This window comes from Eurosta solidaginis, chromosome X, assembly GCF_040869045.1.
Source record: "Eurosta solidaginis isolate ZX-2024a chromosome X, ASM4086904v1, whole genome shotgun sequence".
Lineage (NCBI taxonomy): Eukaryota > Metazoa > Arthropoda > Insecta > Diptera > Tephritidae > Eurosta > Eurosta solidaginis.
In genome coordinates this window covers 52,422,843-52,440,523 of record NC_090324.1, presented here as the reverse complement: position 1 = coordinate 52,440,523, position 17,681 = coordinate 52,422,843, and the positions used below count along the sequence as shown (strand labels likewise).

The window sequence follows — 17,681 nt, the reverse complement described above, 5'->3', positions numbered from 1 at the left end:
AGGCAAATATTTTGAATGAATATTTAACCATGGATCATCATGGATGGTAAATATCTATCGTTTTATCTACCCCATCATGCTGTCATAAAAATCGACAGCAAAACCACAAAAGTGCGGGTCGTCTTCAACGCATCAAAAATGTCACATTCTGACAACTCGTTGAACGACGTCCTCCATACAGGCCCCATACTACAAAATGACTTAATGCTCGTCATACTTAAATGGCAATTTTATAAGTTTGTTTTAACGGTGATATTGAGAGAATGTATCGCCAAATACTCATCCATGAAGAAGATAAAGATTTTCATCGAAAAGTTTTTCGAAAACACCCAAATCTGCCAATAGAAGATTTTCGACTAAAAACAGTTACCTTTGGTGTAAATTGCGCGCCATATTTGACAATTCGAACCATACACCAACTCGCCCACGACTGTCAAGGCGAATATCCGCTCGCAAAAAATATTTTATTGAATGAAACGTATGGCGACGATATCTTGTCAGGCGGTCATAATATACAGTGTTTCAGGGGGTGGCAGTATAAATGTATCTTACCTTTTTGGTAGGTGGCGATCTGGCTGCAGACACGGCTGCTTTGATGATGGCGATGATTGGACACGGACATGAGGTAGCGGCGGTTGTATGGCGCTTGGATGATGATGATGTTTCTGCTGGACACGGCGGTGCTCGCAGCACTAATAGCTCGTTCCACTTTTGGCAACTTTAACGAAAATTCATTCGATTAATAGAAAAGGGTTTTAAACGTTGAAGAAATGTCTTCTTGTATAAAAAAGAGGTTTTACAATAATAAATGATAAAAATTCTCGAAAGGGTTATTACTTTTTACAAAAAGGTAAAATTCACAAATTTATTGTCACACCGCGATGGAGACAAATTTCGAATTAATATAAAAATGAAATGTCAAAACATTTTATATAAATATGTTCATATGTTTTGTCAACCAATGGTTGGAGTTGCCAGAGGGGCGAAATATGCTCAAGCATTTATTTACAATTCTATTAGTGATAATCCGAGTTTAACATGAGTGTTACGTAGAAAGGTTATACGTATTCTAAGTAATTCATGAGTAGTTCAAATATAATATAAAAGTATAAAATGTGTAATAAAGTACATATTTGGAGTATAATAATTCATAAATTCATATAAGTTTAAATTACATAGAAAGAGGTACGAATACATAGTGAAGCATATAAGTAATTCACGTTTTTTTATAAATTCATTGTTGTTAAGACTAATTTAGGTAAAATAAAGGAGTTGGTGGTTGACGCCTGTCCCAGTCGCTCCAACATCGTCCCCGCGCTAGGCGCGTTCAGTTGCTAGACCCTCTTGCAACTCTTTAAGAGTTCTTAATGCTTCTCTTACGAGGAGGTCTGACACCTCTCCCCTTAAGGTGGCAGTCTGCAGCCTTTGAGCGGTGCACCGAACGATGCGTCGAGCGGCAGTAGATGCTGGCGCTTGTGCGTTGGCAGCTGGAAGAGACCGAGAGATAGCTGGGCGAGAACGTGGTCGCACGGTGGGGGTAGAGGGTACCTGAGGTGGTACTACTTGGCGATCAGGCCGGGGTGCCTGGATGTGACGTGGGATGCTCGGGGTTGCATCCCGTCGATGCAGCAGAGAGTGGTACCTTAATCCGCAAGTTCGACAGCGATCATACGAACTGCATTCATCGGTGGCATGAGATAGCGCCAAACAATTCAAACAGAATTTGTGCGCCCTCGCGAGTATCCACCGTTGTGGCGGCTTCGTTTCCTTAAATATGCTACAATTTCGAAGGGCGTGGTTGTGTGTCCATACGCGGCTTCGTCGGTAGTCGGTTTGCAGCGGCGGGCCGCGCACACTGTTGCGAAGGAAATGCAGTGGGAGTGGAAGAGGTGGTTAAGTGGTAGCTTGGTGGGCATTCCATGCGTACCCTGTCTAAGTTTCGCTTTGAGGGAGGAAACATAACTTTACAAGTGGGCGTTTGAGGGTGCCGGTTTGAGTGCGAACGTCGACAACGCGTATATGAGCATCTGGCCCGGGATATATTTTCTCCTGGACGCCACTCTATCGGGGGGAGTGAGTAGTCGTGAATACAAACGCATTCACCGACTTTGGGTTCAGTTTGTGGATTTTTCCACTTTTGCCGTTTCCGCAGATCCTTTATGTAATCTTTTTTCCATATTTTGCTGAATTGGTCATAGATGCTTTTTACCCTTTCCCAACGGTTCATAAGGGACAAATCTGCATGATCCACTTCCGGGATGGCCAGGAGAGGGCAGCCTCTGAGGAAGTGGCCGGGGTGAGAGCAGTGAAGTCTTGAGATAGAGGTGAAATCGGGCGAGAGTTTAAGACGGCTTCTATTCTTACCAATAGGGTGGTAAATTCTTCAAATTTGAAGGTATGAGTTCCTGCAGTCCTTTTAAAATGGAATTTGGAACTTTTTACTGCGGCCTCCCACAGACCACCCATATGGGGAGCACCGGGGAGAATAAACTGCCAGTTAATACCTTGAGGGGATTATTTCTGGATGATTTCTTGGGAGGCAGTTTTGAGAAAGTCGACAAATTCCTTTTCGGTTGCCCTTTTGGCTCCTATAAACGTTTTGCCATTACCGCTCATCATTTTTGCTGGGTATCCGCGACGTTGCACGAAGCAAGCGAAAGCTGCGAGAAAAGCCTTTGTTGTTAGATCGGAGCACAACTCAAGGTGGACAGCTTTCGTAGAGAAACATACAAAAACGGCCACGTAAACTTTTAGTAGGGTGTGAGACCTTAGCATAGAGGCTTTTACGTGAAAAGGCCCCGCAAAGTCAACGCCGGTAATATTATCCGGGGGCAACGCTGCCATGATTTGCGAGCGCATCTGCTGCATATGGAGGGTACAGGTCTTACATTGGAGTATGCATTTCTTTATAAGGAGCTTGAGCCGCGGGATATAGACTTCCTGCCTTAGGCATTGTTGCAAGAGACGTGCCTCGGCGTGGAGAAATAGCTCATGCAGGAATTTAACATATAGAGTCGCGAATCGCGATTTTTCCGGGATGATGATAGGGTGTCGTTCATTAAACGTCATGGTCGAATGGGCTGATCTCCCATTCACTCGAAGGAGGCCATCTTTGTCGAGATATGGACTAAGTGCCAATAGGGGGCTCCGTTTGTCTATCACCTTGGAGTTTTCTAAACATGCCTTTTCACGGGGAAAGAAGCGGGTTTGCGTCAAGGCTATAATTTTTATTTCGCTTTATGGAGATCATCGTAAGAGAGAGTGGAGGATGCATAATGTGTGCCTCCTGTTTGATGACTCAGGTTGCGGATAAATTTTAAGACATATGCCATTACCGTAAGGGCTCGTGAAAAAGAGTAGAACAGGTCGAACAAATCCGGTTCATCTTCTGTGGCGAGTAGAGTTTCGACTCGGCGTACCACCGGTGGGTTGGTGTTTCGTATGAAGCGTTTTGGCCAGGCTTCCGGGGGCAAAGTCAGCCACTCAGGGCCATTCCACCATAACGGAGAATTAGCCAAGTCGATGGATTTACATCCTCGAGTGCCCATGTCCGCTGGGTTGTCGCGAGTGCCGACGCATTTCCGACGAGATCCATTATTTCAGCGGTGCGGTTAGAGACAAAGGTTGTCCAAGTATTTCCGAGTCAGACCACAGTATTACTTTTGTAATCGAGAGTTTGAGGTTTGACTGGACGACAGCGACGAGACGTGCCAAAAGAAGAGCCACGCATAGTTCTAGTCTTGGCAGGCTGGAAGTGCGAAGGGGTAAAACTTTACCCTTGGAAAGCAAGTGATGAGAGGAGGTACTGGTATCGTGAGTGGTCCGAACGTATATATTGGCGCAGTATGCCTTTTTCGATGCGTCACAGAATCCATGCAGTACTACTTGCAGGTTGGTGTTATATTTGACCCATCGGGCGATCTTAAAGTTCGAGATACCGTACACATTTTTCGTGAATTGAGACCACTTTATGAGACGGAGGGGTTTAACTTCCTCGTCCTAGTAGGTTCCATCTATCCACAATTCTTGGAAGAGAATCTTTGCCTGAATTATTATCGGCGTAAGCCATCCTGCGGGGTCAAAAAGTTTAGCGACAGAGGAGAGGATCTGACGCTTTGTCCTAGCAGAGGATAGGGGTATAGAGTCGACTGTATACGAGAAGGTGTCTGTGAGGGCGTTACATTGAATGCCGAGAGTTTTGGCGCTACTCGTTTTCTCGAACTCTAAGAGATTTGTGTAGAGCAAGTCCTATTTGTCGACATTTTTCATTTGGCCGTTATTTTTCGTAATGGGAATCCTACTGACACGAGCGCTTGGATGACTTAAGAGAGAGACTGTTCAGCCGAGATAATATCATGGCTACCAGAGAGAATGTCATCTACATATGTTTCTTTGGTCAAGACAGGGACGACTTTGGGGAAAGTTTCTTCTACATCTTTGGCCAGTTGGTGAAGAGTACGTATGGCGAGGTAGGGGTACAGTTCACACCAAATGTGACTGTTTTCAGGCGATAGTCTTTTATGGGGTCGCTCGGGGCCGAGCGAAAGACGATCCTCTGATAGTCTCTGTTGTCTTCGTGCATTATAATTTGACGATACATTTTTTCTACGTCTCCGTTGAAAACAAACTGGTATGTTCTCCATTTGAGAATAAGGAGCATTAGATCGGGTTGGAGGGTAGGTCCGGTATAGAGAACATCATTAAGAGAATATCCTGATGCTGATTTTTTCGAGGAGTTAAATACGACCCCTACCTTCGTGGCTTTTTTCTCGGGCTTTATAACCGCATGATGGGGGAGATAAAACGAGGCGCATTTGCCTTCGTTAAATTTTTCATGGGAACCCGTTCTTCCATATGATCGAGGTATTCTTCTAATACACTATCATATAGTTCCATGAGATTTCCTTTTCTGGGGAGAGTTATTTCCATCCCTAAAAATTGGCTGAGAGAAGAGGGCGCGAATTGGATAAGGAGGTCGCGTCAGGGAAGCTAGGCTTAAAGGGGAGCCTGACCACATAAAGTCCATTATCCGCGCGGGTAGTTGTGCCTGTGTAATAATTTTCAAAAAACTCATCTTCAGGAGTTTTGTCATTGAAGCTGGGTATTTCTTGCAATTCCCAAAACTTCCTTAGTAGGGAGCTTAGTTCGCTATTAGTTACCTCTGAGACTTTTATGGAGTACGAGGTTACTTCCACGGGCGTCCTGCCGCTGATTATCCATCCAAAGATCGTGTTCTGAGCTAACCAATGAGCTAACGCATTGATTTTTGTTTGCAAAAAAGGTCAGGGAACACAGTTTATTTGAGGTTTGCACTACTTTCCCTCCCATGCCAGAGATTTCAAACTTGTAGGGTTTATAAGGTAACCCCTGATCCTGTCTTGGGCTCTTGTGGAAATGAAGGTTCTTTCAGATCCCTGATCTACAAGAGACGATAGCCTTGGGCAAAATTTTTTTACAATCAGTTTCTGCACAGAACGATTGTACTTGGCTTTTCTGAGAGCAGGAAGGTTCTTCATCCATAAGATCGGCTTGATCCGGGGTTTTATCGGATGAGTTAATGGGGTTTGTCGTTGGGGTTTGGGAGGTTGTCCTTTGCTTTTGTTCATGAAGCACTGAGTTGTGCCGATCTCGATATTGATTGCAGGTTTGACTGCTAGGACAATCTTTCAACATGTGTGACTGGGAGAGACAATTTAAACACATATTGTTTTCTCTGACAAACTTCCTGCGGTCAGAGGTAGACAATTTCTTAAAGTTAAATATTTTTTTTTTATTTTATTAGGGGATGTGAGGAGGTTTTGCACATTGAGCATTTGTACATCGTACGATGCTCTGTTGCGTGAGACTGAGTCTGAGCTGTCGATCAATTTTGGAACGAATGTGACGGTTGCGTTTTAAATGGCGGCCTAGTTTGAGGAGGAGTGAATTTACTTTTACTTGGGCGCCATTGATCAACTCTTTCTACTACTTCGTATCGCGTTGTGAGGAACTGGTCCATTTGGGCCAGTTGGGAAGTTCTTTCCTGGAGGTTAAAGACTGTTCCCACAGGGTTACCGTGTTTTCTGGAAGTTTAGAGGTAACCAGATAAATAAGTATGGGGTCCCAGTTATCTGTGGAGACTTGTTGCGTGGCGAGAATTTGAAGGCAATTATTTACCGACGATTGCAACTTTTAAATGTCTTCACTGTTTTCTGTTTAAATTCATCAGGGCCTGTATTTGATATCTACGAGAACTCGTCTGTTCTCGTATCGGGACTTTAGGGCTTCCCACGCTAGGGCAAAGTTGTCATCAGTCAAGGGAAATTGGTTAACTATTTGAGCTGCCTTTCCTGGCGTTTTGTATCTGAGGTGATACAATTTTTGTGCTTGGGAGAGTTTGGGATGGTTAATGTAAACAGCTGTGAACATATCGCGAAATGAGGACCATTTTTCATAACCACCATAAAATATTTCGGTATCGCAGGGAGGGATTTTTAGTGAAATACCGTAGTTGTCGGATAGACCTGGTGTTACGGTAGGCTGGTCTTCGATCTGGGCTTTTGTGTCTTCATACGCTATGAGACAGGACCTGTATTTGCTATTAGCAGATGTTGGAAAATCTTCTGGCAGGTCCTGATCTGGGGTTTCGAAATTTTCTATGTTCGAATTTTTTATATTGAGGGAAGGCTCAGTGTTGTCTTGGAGGGACATCGACCTAAACCGTGCACAATAATCCATGAAATTGTCCGTTTCGGATATAAATTTCTTGGGGGCAGACGAGACTTTAAATCTTTTAAACGTTTTACTTTGTCTGGTTTCCTCGTCACTCATTTTTGAGCTTAGTTTGATGACGCTTAGAGTTGAGAATTAATAAAATTTACCTTAGAGAGAAAACCTTTTATATTTTTTTGAAGAGAGAGTATTTCCTTTTAACAATGTTAGGGAGTTACGTTTAAATATTCATGTTAAATAGCAAGAGAGAAAAAGGTTTCAAAATCAAAAAAAGTTTTTAAGTTAAATTTTATTTGATGGGTGACCGATCGATTTTGACCACTGTGCCGCGTTTGCACTGTATTTAATGTATATATGCGTAAGGCGACCACCGTGGTGTGATCGTAGCGTGCTCCGCCTACCCAATCGTATGCCCTAGGTTCAAACCCTGGGCAAAGCAACATCAAAATTTTAGAAATAAGATTTTTCAATTAGAAGAATATTTTTCTAAGCGGAGTCGCCCCTCGGCAGTATTTGGCAAGCACTCCCGGGGGGTATTTCTACTATGAAAAGCTCTCAGTGAAAACTCATCTGCCTGCAGATGCCGTTCGGAGTCGGCATAAAGCATTTAGGTCCCGTCCGGCCAATTTGTATGGAAAATCAAGAGGAGCACGACGCAAATTGGAAGAGAAGCTCGGCCTTAGATCTCTTCGGAGGTTATCGCGCCTTACATTTATTTATTTATTTTTTTTTATACGTATGGTTAAATATACGAGGGAAAAATACAATAGTATTTATGAGTAATTATTTAATTTCACTATCGATATTTTTTGTGGACTGTATAAGAGGGATACAGAGTGAAAGTAATAATAACCACTGTTTCGGGGAAGCTATATTAGCTTTACAAGAGAGAAACTATATTTTTTACGCTAGTGTCCGCACTGAACCACTCTTTTACCACTGTATGAGATTTTATATTACCGGTTATTTGTGTAATTAATTTTGTGTATGCGTTTGTATAAATGTGTGAACGCAAGTAAGACAAAAATTTTGTTCAATATTTGTTCAAGTGGGGAAAACTCAGAAATTTGCAGAGGTTTTGCTATATATTTAATTAGCAACTAGATATATTTTTATTTAAAATGAGAAAATTTTACATTTTTTAGAGATTTGTACTGAGTTTTTCTTATTTACACATATACCATACTGAGTTTTGCAATATGGGGTTATTGCTGTATATATATATCGACAACTCCCGCAGAACAGCGACATGTGGAGGTATTCCACACCCTGCAGGAACAAAAGATAGATATACTCGACCGTTTTTCATCGTTTTCTCGAGCGCTTAAAGTTGTGGCCAATATGTTGCGGTTTATATGGAAAGCAAGGAAACTGAAAGTTCCAGCCACGCTGAACCTCACCCACGCCAAAGTGAATGATGCCAAAATCAAAATCATCATTCAGACTCAACGGAATTATTACCGAGATACGATAGAGCTGCTTCAAACGGCAGGAGCCTTACCCAAAAAAATATCCTTCTGACATTAAACCCTATGTAAAATGACTCAGGAATCATGCGAGTTTCCGGAAGATTAGCCTATGCCACATGTAGATTTAATGAGCGGCACCCAATTATCATACCCGAAGACTTTCGATTCTGTTCTCTTCTGTTGGAAGTCCTCCATTCGAACATGCTGCACGCCGAAAAACAGATTATGATCCGAATGGTACAGCAACAGTACTACATTCCACGTTTGAAGCAAAAGTTCAAAAAGCCCATCTTCCACTGCAAAACCTGCACCATTTAGAAACAGCAGATAAAAACGCAGAAAATGGCAGCCATACCAACCGAGAGGTCAACAAATTTGCTACCCTTCCGCACAACAGGAGTAGACTTTGCTGGACCATTTGTGGTAAAAGCTTCTCCCCTTCGCCGAGCTTCGTATGTGAAACGTATGTTTGTGTGTTCGTCTGTTTTTCCACAAAGGCTGTTCATTTAGAAGTGTGCTCTGATCTCACCACAAACGCCTTCAACGCAGTCTTTGCCCGATACACTGCCCGTCGTGGCCTAGCCCATCAGATATTTTCTGACAACGGAAAGGCGTTCGTCGGCGCACAACGCGTATTACAAAGGGAGTTCACCACATTCCTCAAGGAAGTCACTACACACGTCGCAGAGAAATATTCACCTCACGGATTCTCATGGAAAATCATCCCACCATACGCTCCACACATGGGTTGTCTATGAGAGGCGGCCGTGAAAAGTTTCAAGATACACTTTACGAAGGTAGCAGGAAAACAGAAGTTCTCCTTCGAAGAGCTCACTACCCTCTTAGTACGCATAGAAGCGGTCCTCAATTCCCGGCCGCTCTCCCCTATGACCGAAGATCCAATGGATCCCCTAGTCCTAACACCAGGGCATTTGTTACGTGGCGCGCCACTCTTATCATTGCCAGAGCTTAACGCAGAGCATCTCACCTTGGTCAATAAATGGAAGAAACCAAAAGTGCTTCACCACCAGTTCAGCACACGATGAAAGAACGAGTTCCTCAAGGAGCTGCAAAAGCGGTACAAATGGAAATGCCCTGAACGCAATATTCAAGTTGGAGATTTAGTCGTGGTAAAGGATGGTTTACTACCCCCGAACGAATGGCGTTTGCGGCGGGTAATCACTTTATACCCTGGATCGTATAACCATGTTCGAGTTATTGCACTCAAAACCCAAAACGGACTAATAACCCGTAATATTGCCAAACTGTGTGTGCTTACAACTGCCTAGCAGTGCTAACCCTACATCCGGTACCCTCTGCTTTCATGGCCCCTAGCAATCTGAAAGATATATAAGCTACCCTCACCCAGGCCTGAAAAATGTGAATATTTTTTTCTTTTCTTGTCTTTACAGGACCCCCAGATCTACGGATATACAGAAGTGCTAGTTATGTGGACAGCGACACGTGCTAAGGCAGTGCCGGGTATTCGTCGCAATGAAGCCGAAGGAGCGCTACGAGTGCGCGAGAAAACACCGGTACTGCATCAACTGTTTGGCAGTATCGCAAAGCACCGTGGCATGTTGGCCGAAGTGTTCACTCGACCACCACACACTCTTTTTGTTTGAACAGAAGAATGAAATTTTCAGACAACCTGCCATAGGTATCTGAGTAAATAGATTCATTTCGAAGATTGCTAAGTCTTCGTCATGAGTATTAACAAAAATCCAACATATGCACAAATAGCGCGACGCTGTTAAATATGTAGTTGGTAAAGCGGAATGAAAGTAGCAATTTATTACCAACCACCGCTTTACTATCAATGTTCGAAATGAATATATCTGCGAAGATATGGCAGGCGGTCTTCTTCTATTCCAATTAAAAAATTACTTTTCCACTATAGAAAGATTAAAAAAAAACAATTAAGGAAGGTTAAGTTCGTGTGTAACCGAACATTACATACTCAGTTGAGAGCTATGGTGACAACATAAGGGAAAACAACCATGTAGGAAAATGAACCGAGGGTAACCCTGGAATGTGTTTGTATGACATGTGTATCATATATCGCCATAAAGGTGGACCACGGGTGACTCTAGAATGTATTTGTACGACATGGGTATCAAATTAAAGGTATTAATGAGGGGTTTAAAACGGAGTGGTGGTAGTTGTATATGTGAATGCGTTATAGAGATATCGACCAAAATGTGGACCAGGATGACACAGAACATAATTTTTCGGGTACCGCTAATTTATTTATATATGTAATACCAGGAACAGTATTTCTGCCAAGATTTCAAAGGCATTTTATTCCGCCCTGCAGAACTTTTTCATGTTCTTGTACTTAATATGGTAGGTGTCACCCATTTTACAACGTTTTTTTCTAAAGTTATATTTTGCGTCAATAAACCAATCCAATTACCATGTTTCATCCCTTTTTTCCTATTTGGTATAGAATTTTGGCATTTTTTTCATTTTTTGTAATTTTCAATATCGAAAAAGTGGGCGTGGTCATAGTCGCATTTCGGCCATTTTTTATACCAATACAAAGTGAGTTCAGATAAGTACGTGAACTGAGCTTAGTAAAGATATATCGATTTTTGCTCAAGTTATCGTGTTAACGGCCGAGCGGAAGGACAGACGGCCGACTAAGTATAAAAACAGGGCGTGGCTACAACCGATTTCGCCCTTTTTCACAGAAATAAGTTATCGTCCTAGAATCTAAGCCCCTACCAAATTTCACAAGGATTGGTAAATTTTGTTCGACTTATGGCATTAAAAGTATCCTAGAAAAATTTAATGAAAAAGGGCGGAGTCTCGCCCATTTTGAAATTTTCTTTTATTTTTGTATTTTGTTGCACCTTATCATTACTGGAGTTGAATGTTGACATAATTTACTTATATGCTGTAAATATATTAAATTTTTTGTTAAAATTTGACTTTAAAAAAATTTTTTTTAAAGTGGGCGTGGTCGTTCTCCGATTGTGCTAATTTTTATTAAGCATACATATAGTAATAAGTGTAACTTTCCTGCCAAATTTCATCATGACACCTTCAACGACTGCCAAATTACAGCATGCAGAAATTTCAAATTACCTTCTTTTAAAAGTGGGCGGTGCCACGCCCATTGTCCAAAATTTTACCAATTTTCTATTCTGCGTCATAAGTTCAACTCACGTACCAAGTTTCATCGCTTTAACCGTCTTTGGTAATGAATTATCGCTGTTCGCCCTGAGTGCGTCGTAAACCGGCAGTGGGTAGACGCACAAGGGTCGGTCTCGGGTGGCAGTGCACTCCAATGAAATAAAAGAAAACACAGGAGGATTTTCCTTGTTATAATGGGGGAACTTTATTAGATAAAAGTAAAATAATTTGGGTACAATATTACCTAAATTTATTGTGATCAGAACGGCAGAGATCGCTGGCGGCAGATGCGTGTTGTACGGCTGTTGAAATCCAAGAGGCCGGTTGTATAAAAAGCTACAACCGTTGACCCGCAAAATCCTCCGTTTTGGAGGGAAAAGGCACCCACACATCAACCCCGACCTGCATATGCATGAGTGCTGACAAAAAGCACACATACACGTGCATGTACATGCATGCACATGCATGTGTCGGTGATGGCGTGGGTGGTTGTAAATTAAGTCGAGTATCGATTTGCAGAGTGCATTGGGGGGATCGCAATCATATGCGGAAAAGTTAGGCATCCTGCATAAACATGCCGACCCCCTTGCGATACGCAACATCGTTTTTACCCCCACCGATCTCCGACCGGCCAAAAAAAAAAAAACCCAAGCAGTACCAAAGGCAAAAAAATCAAAAAATCAAAAAAAAAATTTTTTTTTTGTTTTTTGTGAATGAGAGCATAATTATTTTTTAAATGAGGGTTTTGCCTTTATTTTCGTGCATAAATATGTTTTCGGACTGCCCGAGATGTCAGTATGGGTCAAAAAAACGCGATCCCGATAGGCAAATATATGTAAATACGTTGGGATAAGTATAACGAGGGCCAGTGCAAGGACTTTAACACTTAATTTACTTTTTGACCCGTTTTCAATTCTTAGGAATTCTAGTATCTTTTACCGCCAAAGCCTAAAATCTGCCAACATTGCAATATATTTCGCATTGAAAACACTTGCTGCGATCATTTGGTACACGTATTCAATTGCCGAGCCCACCCAATTAACACTTGGCGGTGACACTAACCAATTTTGAAAAAATTTGTGTAGAAATTATGAGATAAATGTAGCAAATATTTTCCTACGCTATTTTCGTCAGTTTATGTGAATAAATTTGAGCGAAAAATGAACGTTTTAAGTAAATGGAGTTCCAAAAAGGTGAGTATTATATAGGCATACGATATTTATATACGAATTTACATGTATTTCTTGTCTTGTTTACATGTTTGTAAAAGGGTTATTTCCGCGAAATGTGCGTTATTTGTTTTTCATTAAATTATAAATTGTTTTGTACAAATATTGACTCTCGCTACTGTTTTCCAAAAAAAAATCTACCAACATTCTTGTTAACATTAAAGGTCCGCGCACTGGCATAATATACCAGACAAAAAAAAATGAACATTCATACGCACAAATGGACATTTCTCTGAATTGAAGCAAACGGTAAATGGATCGTTCGATTCATGGCGACGTTGCTTCATTCTTTCGTTTTTACGCGTGGTTGAATACGGTGCTTGATATGGAGACGTAAAAAAAAGGTAAGTAAATTGCAATATTTTCTTTTATTTATTATTAGAAATCACTTTTCTTGTATTTTTTTCTTATTAATTGATTTTATTTTATTTTTCAGGTGGATGGTGTGGATATCCCGGAGTTGGAGCGATGTACCTACATATGGATGGAGTATCGACCCTTTTTTTGGTTTTGATTGTGTGTACCGGCACGGACTCATCTACAACAGGGATCTAGCACGCAATCATTTGGAAACGGCATGGAAACTGTCTGCAACATTAGTACACTTCGATGATGTTAAATTTAACACTGCTTCATTATTGGCACAACTTCATCTGCAATTAGATCAAATTCTCAAGCTAAAGCTATGCTTCGCCGAGCTGTTGAACTATCACAAAATAATGTCTTTTGGCATTGTAAATTATTGCTGCAATTGGCGCAGGTACATGCATCGGATCGAAAGTATTCATTGGCATCCGAACTATTAGCTGTAGGTGTAGAGTCAGCTTAGGAAACTGGTGCCACTTATTTGAAAGTCTTGTTTTTATTATCACGCGCCATGATCTTAATGATTGAACGTAAAACGAATGATGTATTGGCTTTATTGATAATAATATAACAAATGCTCATCAAAAGGAATACCTTAAAGTATTTTTCCTTGTGCTGCAAGTCTGCTATTACCTTGCATTAGGCCAAGTAAAAACGGTGAAGCCAAGTTTGAAGCAATTACAAATGTCCATACAAACTATGACTTTTATCAATGAACCCAAGGGTATTTGTGCCAATTTATAGCAGTTTTTTGTTTATTAGCTCAAAAAAATTTAATTGCAATAAAAAAATAAAAAACTATGTATATACCACGCAATTGAAATGCGTGATCAACCAAAAACGCTCCATGTAGCGATACCTATGACAGGCAGTTCAGCGGCATCGGGAGCGCCTTCTTTCAGCGGAAGACAAGCCAGTCTTGAGGATATTAATTTAGATCAGTTCCTGAAAACTTCAAACTATGAGGACACAGTAAAACAATTGGATATTTATTATGGCGTTGTCAAAACACAACTGCATCGCTTCCAAAGCCCCATAACAGGCCTATTTCCCGTAATGAGCACCGATCACGAGGTTGATTCTGTACGTGATAGCGTTTATTGCGCAGCAGCTATTTTGAGTTTATATCAGGCCTATCGACGCATTGATGATGATCGCGGAAAATCCTATGATTTAGGTCAATCTGCGGTAAAATGTATGCGTGGCATTCTACAGTGTTGGATAAAACAGGCACATCGTGTTGAAATTTTCAAGCAACGACAATCGAATCAATATGCTTTACATGACAAATTTCATTTACATACTGGCGAGGAAATATACTCTGACAATGCTTACAATCATTTACAAATCGATTTGGTATCCTTGTATATAATTTTCTTAGTACAAATGATAACATCGGGTTGCAAATTATCTATACGCATGACTAAGTAGCTTTTGTTCAAAATTTGGTTTATTATGTGGAACGCGCCTATCGTATACCAGATTTTGGCATGTGGGAACGTGGTGCCAAATATAATAGGGGGACTCATGTAACCGTATAAATGCCTTATAAAGTGTGTAAACGTATAAATTTATCTAGTTTACGCACGAGCTGTCAAATTTTGTATGAAAAATCATTAACACAATTTGTATAAATTTACGCGCACATTTCATTGTGTAAACGCGGTAAACTCAAAGGAATGCAACCTTGTAGATATTAAAGGCGGCATTTTCATCAAAAATCTCCAACATCAGCAAGTAAAGGCGTTTTAGTTTTGATTTTTCACTTAATCTTGGTATTTTTTAATTTGTATAACAATCAAAAAAATTTGTTTGGAAATAATAAAGCTGAAAAACAATCAAGTTTATCAAGAGTATTACTAGGTGCGTTCATATAACCGCGTGTGTAAATGGATATAATTTTACACCTTATAAGTTTATATGCTATCATGAGTCCCCCTAATAATGGTACACCTGAAATACATACATCGTCAATTGGCATGGCCAAATCTGCTCTAGAAGCCATTAACGGTTGTAATTTGTTTGGAGAGAATGGTGCCTCCTGGAGTGTAGTTTATGTTGATATTAATGCGCACAATCGTAATCGCAATATTCTTGAAACTATGCTGCTAAGAGAATCAAGCTCGAAAGGCGTTGATTCTTCGCTGTTGCTAACGCTATCCTTTCCCGCCTTTGCCTCGCATGAAGAACGTTTGGTGGAGCAAACAAAACATAATGTTATCACGAGTTTACGTGGAAAGCGTGGTTTTAAACGTTTTATACGTGATGGCTTTTTAAGTAAATTGAAAGAAAAGAATAGACGTTATTACCACATAGGCGAACTAAAAGATTTGAAGGACACGCATGTGAATGGCTTTATTCTATATGCAAATGATAATTGGTGGTGTTTTCAAGAGCAATCCCGAACAAGTTGAGGAATACCAAAATGAATTACGTCATTGCTTTTACACTGACACCAATGGTGATCCCGTTGTTACCAAGTACTATGCGCCAGATGGTGAGGGGTCGCTTATACGTTCACCCTCACAAACGCTTTATCTTTGGGGTCAATCGATGTTTATTATTATTACTTACAGCTGGTGTATTGCATATTAATGAATTAGATCCCATTCGTCTCTATTTGCCTAGCTATAATCGTCCGCGACGTGCTGGACGTTATTGAGCTTTTCAGGGCACTGCAACGGATTTGGTGGTTCAAATTGTGTTGATCGCCGAATCGCAACGTTTAAAAGTAATGATGCAAATATGGTCTTCCACTGAATTAATAAAAGTTTACCAACACTTGGGTGTAAATAATAAGTATGGCGTCATTTGGCGCCATTCAGCGCAATTACATTGTCTACTTGGATTATACTCGATGTCTACAAACTTGTATGAGCATGCAGAAAGGCAATTTGTTGCTTGTGTAATGGAAACAACCCAACGAGATCTGAAATTATTTGCTAATTTAAATTTAGCCATTATTTTTTACGCACCAAACGGGAACAAGATCTAAAATAAATTTTGGACACTGTCTCAACTGAAAATACACATACTCATAGCAGCCAAGCATTAATGGGTGGTTTTTATTATGTGCAGGGAATTCATGCGTTTCATAAAAGCAGCTTTCATGAGGCCAAACGCTTCCTGCACGAAACATTAAAAATGGCCAATGCTGAAGATTTGAATAGGTTTACATCTTGTTCATTGGTTTTACTATCACATGTCTTTCTCAGTATTGGTAATTCGAAGGAGAGCATGAATATGGTAACGCCAGCCATGCAGTTAGCATCCAAAATACCTGATATTCATGTGCAATTGGGGGGTTCAGCCATTCTCAAAGATCTGCATCGTATGTCTAAAGATGTTTTCCATGAAAAGGAAGCTTTTGCCAATCATGTAAAATACTCGGAAAATTTGATTGCCGATCAGCGTAAATGCGTTCAAAGCATACACCATGCATTAATTAATTGGTTTAATGCTGATCCATCCACCACTAATAGTACTGCGGCCGCCAGTACGACGAACAGCTTTGATGAAAGTCCTGGTGGTTTTGCTGATGGACAAATGACGCTAGTGAAACAAATTATGACGTAAAGTTTGTACGTTACACTCACACACATACTAAGAATGTGGACTAAACTCGTTTAATGAATCGCAATACAAGACAATATAATCACAAAAAATCTTAAAAGGAAAGCAGTTAGATCGATGCTAGTTTTAGTTTATATAATACATAAAATAATTTTATTGGCGTAAAAAGTGTACAAAACAGATTATAATTGGAAAAGCAGACGAACGAAAAACCAATATTTATAGAGAGTCAATAAAAATATAATTCAATAGCAGAGAGTTTAGAAGCATACGTCGGTGTTCAACATTCTCGAAAGTGGACAGTTGTTAATACGCAGTGAACAGGTGAAATTTGTATTTTAAATGGTAATTAATAACCTTCCAATGCTTGCGTGCAGGTCGCCGTCGCAGCCGTAAGAGTGGAGATGCTGCACGAAATGGAATTCCAAATCTTACAGAGGCCGAAGGACTTTCTCGGGAAAGAAGTACCTTCCAAAACCTACTACTACAACTGCACCCGCTACATATTTGAGGTAACGTTTTTTAGACACAAAAAAAATATATATAGCTCTCTGACAACTAAATTTGTACATCAAAATTGTGATCTAATGAGTGAAAAAAATGTTTCCAGTTGAAACTAACGAATTTTGAGAACCGGCATATGATGCTTTTATGAAATAAAGAAAACGGGGCATACTTCAATCCCCTTTAGCGAAAAAATGTAGCAGAAAAGCACCTTTAGTAGTACATTAGTAGTGATCATAATTTTGTAAATGCCAACATGTTTGGATGGAAATGATTCGTTTTCTACTAAAAGATTTCGTGAATGGATAGGGATTTATATTCTTTCCGAAATTGTTTGAAAAGCGCCGTACGTTAGAATTTTGTTCCAAATACCCAAACCGAAAGTTCGTTCCAAATGAAACATTAGGACTGTCAGACGGGATAACCTGCAGTTGTATGGGAGGAGGATTGGGTGGCGTTCATTAAAAGCTAAGTTCTTTGACGCCCGAGTCGCCCCCTACCCGAATGGTGCCATCTTGGGCTAAGTAGGGATTAAGTGAGAGTATTGCACTTTTCCGTGCAATTGGTTTTCCGGCCTTTAGATCATTATATTCGGAGCTATAATGTTGTTTCTGATAGATTTTAATTAAAAGTCGTGTAGTGGCCTTAACTTCGTCAGGGGAGATTAAGTGCGACATGACATGGAATGAAT

General features: G+C 40.5%; 2 pseudogenes; both read left to right on the top strand.

The window, feature by feature from the left end:
• The first annotated feature begins 12,800 nt into the window (after positions 1-12,800).
• On the top strand, positions 12,801-13,657 carry LOC137234929 (MAU2 chromatid cohesion factor homolog; annotated as a pseudogene).
• A 75-nt stretch (positions 13,658-13,732) lies between these two features.
• Positions 13,733-16,489, top strand: LOC137234928 (probable phosphorylase b kinase regulatory subunit beta; annotated as a pseudogene).
• Positions 16,490-17,681: the final 1,192 nt, after the last annotated feature.